Source organism: Nicotiana tabacum, chromosome 17 (assembly GCF_000715075.1).
Source record: "Nicotiana tabacum cultivar K326 chromosome 17, ASM71507v2, whole genome shotgun sequence".
Classification (NCBI taxonomy): domain Eukaryota; kingdom Viridiplantae; phylum Streptophyta; class Magnoliopsida; order Solanales; family Solanaceae; genus Nicotiana; species Nicotiana tabacum.
Genome location: NC_134096.1, coordinates 10,415,593 through 10,421,068, shown reverse-complemented (window position 1 = coordinate 10,421,068; position 5,476 = coordinate 10,415,593).

Sequence of the window (5,476 nt, the reverse complement as noted above, 5' to 3'; positions counted from 1 at the left end):
CTTGCCCCGAATGTGTTTGTAGGCAAAATTTTAAGTTTTGCTTGGCTTGAGAAGTGATTGTAGGCTCTCCTTGACCCGTTTTGAAATTTTCCATGGCCCACTAATGATGTTATCTCTAGTCAACCCTTTTGAGCCTAAAGTCTTTCTCATTTGATAACTATGTTAAAAGCCTTGACCCGTTTTGTAGTGACCCTCTCTTGGCACCCGAGCTTTCCTTAACACTCATGAGAAGCAATTAACGAAAACATAAGTTTGGGGGAGAGATGAGGAGTTTGAAAGTGGTATCAAGGTACAAAAAGATAAAAGAAATGAAGAAAAGGCAAGGCAAAGAAAAAGAAAGAAAAAAATGCAAAAAGAAAGTAAATAAATTGAGGAGTTGGAGGGATTTAAATAATAGAAAAAATGCAAAGCATGGAGAAAACAAAGAAGGATAAAATGAATATCATGACCAAGAAAGAGTGATGTCAAGTCTATTTAATTCCCCTAAGGAAAAAGAAAATGCCTCAAAAAATCGGCAAAGCATGAGCCAAAAAGAGAAATTGGAGTGCTTAAGGAAAGATGAACCCATTCTATTCCAACATTTCCTACATTTGTCCAAAAGCCTTCATTACATCCCGAAAATGCCCTACGTGATTTCAAACTGAGTGAACACATTAGTGGTGATTTACATGAGGGGCAAGCATATGGTACTTAGAGTTGTACTTGTGACATTCTTTTAAGAGATGAGCGATCTTTTCACAAATTCTTGAATTGAGTGCTACATTCTTAAGTGAGATAAGATAACGGAGAGTAGAGGAGGAGGAGTTTGGGATCCACAGTGACCTACATGAAAGAGCGAACTTCCTTGATGAGTAAAGTCAACTCTTGATGCTCAAGTGTCACATTAGAACTATTTGTGCTTAAAACTTCAAAACATTGCCTTGTTGATAATTCATGAGTGTGTGGGTAATTGTTGGTCCCAATTGATGTGTGTTTGATTCACTGTAGATTAGCTGGAATAGCTCTTATTTTGTGGAGGTGAGAATTACCTTATTTGCTTGAGGACAAGAAAAAGCTTAAGTTTGGGGAGTTAATAAGTGGGGATTTTGACTACTTATTTGCGCCTTTTGACTTTCGTTTTAGTTTTAAAATGTTTAAAGGTATTCCCGAAAACTGATGAAATATGCTTACTTGCAAGAGTATTGGAAAATGAGCCATTACGATGAAATCCAACTCAAGAAAGAGTGCTTTTGGACAAGGACAAAAATCAAGCACACAGGCTCAAGTGCGGACCGCAGAATATGAAGAAGAATCAACAGAGCTTCAGTGTAATGTGCGGACGGCACAATAATTGTGCGGCCGCAGAAGTCAAAGTTCAAAGAGTTTCAAATTCAAGCCCAACAAGAACTGCGGACTGCACTATAATTGTGCGGCCGCAGAAATCAAATGTGCGGCCGCACCCAGAATTATGCGAACCGTAGAACTCAAGAGATGTGGTCGCAATCTAGAATTGTGCGGCCGCAGAATCCACTCTTGTCAAGAGCTGAAGAAAATTACATAAAGGACGACGATAACTTCAATTAAGGTTAAGCAATTACAAAAAAGAAAACATAACTTCAATTAAGGTTAAGCGATTACAGAAATGACCACATAACTTCAATTAAGGTTAAGCAATTACAGAAAAGACAACATGACAGTAAAAGAGGCAACAACTTCAATCAAGGCACATAAGAGTTTAATTGGCAACAAGGGTAGAACATGAATCAATTAATTCCAAATAAGACACGTAAGGGTGAATTCAGTAAATAGATGATTTAACATGATAAAATAACTTCATATCTAATGAACATAAGAACCTAAGAGCCCTAAACTGTCAAATTTTCTACAAATAAGCCCGAGTACGTACTCGTCACATCGCGTACACGGCCTTCACATGACTCAATTAGCACAAATGACTCAATCCTAAGGGATAGTTCCCCCACACAAGGTTAGGCAAGTCACTTATCTCAAATCACGCTAAATCAATCCTCTAGTAGGACTTTCCCTCGATTATCCAACTACGAACGGCTCGAATCTAGCCAAAACAACGTCATACCATAAATATAAACTATAGGAAACTAATTCGAACAATAAAATTACGATCTTTGCAAAGAAAAAAAAGTCAACTCAAAAAAGTCAACCTAGACCCGCGCCTCGGAACCCGACCAAAAATACAAAATCCGAATACACACTCAAAAACGAATCCAACCATACCAAAATTACTAAATTCCGACTCTGATTCGGCCTTCAAAACCTCAAATCAAGTTTGGGAAAATTTCTATTCTAATCCCCCAAATCACAAAAATAGGTGCTGAAAATAATGTTTGATTCATGAATAACGGACCAAATCAAGTTAAGATTATTTACCCCCGTCCAATTTGTGAAGTTTGCCTCTAAAAATCGCTCAAACCGAGCTCCCCAACTCTAATTATGTTAAAAATGGTGAAACCCCTATTTTTAGAAACCTCTCTAGGCAAGTCGCATTTGACACCTGAGATTTGTAAATCGTATTTGACACCTAAGATTTGCCTTTGTTCCCTCAAACACTAGAAAAACAACAGTCTTTCCCGATACAGAAATGGACATAACTCTCTCATACGACCTCGGAATGCGATGATTCTTTTTGCTATGGTTCAGTAATTACAATACGGATCTGATGGTTCAATCAAATTACAAATCAAAGGTCGTTTGCATAATGTGGTACCATTTATGCCAAAAGAAACGACGCTAAAATATCAAATAAGAGCGCGACACAATCCAAACCCATCCGAAACTCACCCGAGCCGCATAGGACCCCAACAAAGTATACTAACAAGTCCCAAAATATGATATGAACTTGCTCGAAGCCTCAAATTGCCTCTAACAATACTAGAATCACAAATCGTGCATCGATTCAAGCCTAAGAAACTTATGAAATTCTGAATTCCAAAACTAATGTCGATTCATACCAAACCAACTCCGATTGACTTCAAATTATGCACACCAGTCATAAATGACAGTAAGGACCTATTTCAACTTCCGGAACCGGGATCCGACCCCGACATCAATAAAGTCAACTCCCGGTCAAACTTTCTAAAATATTCCATTTTTTCAACTTTCGCCAATTCATGCCGAAACGACCTACGAACCTCCAAATCAACATCCGAACACGCTCCTAAGACCAAAATCACCATACGGATCTATTGGAACCATCAAAATGCCATTTCGGAGTCGTCTACACAAAAGTCAAACTTTGGTCAACCTTTACCGCTTAAACTTCGAAAACAAGAATCCTTCTTCCAAATCAATCCCGAATCATCCAAAATCCGAACTTGACCATGCACGCACGTCATAACACGAAGCTTCTTGAGACCCTAAGCCACCGAACGGGATGCTAATCCTCAAAACGACCGATCGGGTCGTTACATTCTCCCCTTTTTAAACAAACGTTCGTCCTCAAACGTGCCAAGAACCATTTCAAAGTCCTCAAATCAGTGAATGAACTTACCATACATATACTCGCGAGTGATACCACATCACCCCAATCTACATAGGCCTGACGACACCATCCCAACTGAAAATTATTCCTTCCACCCACATTGATAACCTTAGAACCAAATTTTTCACCTTCCGATCATTTCTAAAAGACTCGATTCCCACACTAACACACGGTATGAGCCTCAACCAGCTGCAACAACTCATGCCTACACCCACCGGGTACAACCACATGACGTAACACATCACACATATGCACATAACAACATCTCTGATCATAATAGCTCCCCATAATCAAATCCAGCACCCGCAATTAACCTAACTAGAACCATGTTCCAAACCTTCACAACACTGACAACGATGCAAGAAACATGAAGACCTCATAACTATTCACCCGAATCAACAAGTTGCATATAACGCTACCTGGACACACACATCGCAAGCTAAAACCCAATAAGTACAGCACAAATATGACTGAATATACAAGGAAACACATGAAAGAACTATCAAACAAGCCCGCCAGGAACAACTCCCTATCAATAGCAAACTATGAATTAATTCCACAAGGGAGAATCAAAGTATATAAAAAAATCACAAGGATCTCATCCTAATATAACTTCATTAAGGCACGCAGCCCCGTCCAAACATAACAAACCTCAAGGAAACGCGAGGATCAAATCCTCAACTCTGAATCACAAGTAGAATACACATCATACCAACTGAAACCTTCCACTAATTCAATTTTTGCTAGCAAGGTCACAACACATGTAAAACTCCCACACCGGTAGAGCATCTAATTTACAAATCATAACCAACCACCCAGAAATCACATCAAAACCTACCGTAATGGGTAACAGAAAGTCACTTCTAGTCTCAGAGCTCTCACGAGTGAACAAAACAAAACGACAAACACGGGTTGCCACTATAGAATATTCCAACAGGGGTAAGCACATAAGTAGAGTACAAAATCACGAAACTTACCCATATGTGAAGCAAGATAAGAGGACTCACCCTAATAAGCAGAACGAAATCAAAATAAGAATGATGCCCCTCTACAACAATCGAAACCATACATGTAACAACATCATCAGGTGTAGAAGCCTCAGCCCAGCCATAGAAAGCATATCAACGGGCCGGGTCGGGCCTCCCCCTCTTGGGCGCCCTTTACTCGCCTTACCTGCACCCCAAGCTGGCGGTGCATAGATATCAGTAACTGGAGCAGAACTTATTGCCTGAATACCCCGTTGTGACACCTATGTCCGGAGTTTGGGACAATCTCTCACCATGTGGTTGGTATCTCCACACTCAAAGCAACCCATCCGCTAGTGTGGTTGCAGAAGTTGTCCGGTACTGGTACTCTGAGACCCATGGATATCTAAAGCACTGCGCGAAGCCTGAAGTGCAAACTGAACTGGCTGACCCACAAAACCTCTACCATGGCGTACCCTGCTTTCAAAATAGGGACTAGTAGATCCTCCCGATCCACGAGGCTTCTTAGCCTCCCTGTCCTCTCTCCTGACCCCACATGTCCCCTCTATCCTGGTCCCGCATGCCCTTTAATCGGCGAGTGATCTCTACCACTTGCTGAAATGGAACATCTGTCTCCAACTCCCGAGCCATGTTGAACCATATATCATGACTAAGCCCCTCAATGAACCTGCGGACTCGCTCTCTAACTATAGAAACCAAAGCAGGTGCATGTTTGGACAAATCACTGAATCAACTAGGTCCGCACCTCAAAACCCGACCAAAATTATAAAATCTGAACACCCATTTGATAACGAGTCCAACCATACCAAAATTACTAAATTTCGACTCTGATTCGGCCTTCAAAACCTCAAATCAAGTTTGGAAAATTTCTATTCTAATCCCCCAAATCACAAAAATAGATGTTGGAAATAATGTTAGATTCATGAATAATGGACCAAATCAAGTTAAGATTACTTACCCCAGTCCAATTTGTGAAGTTTGCCTCGAAAAATAG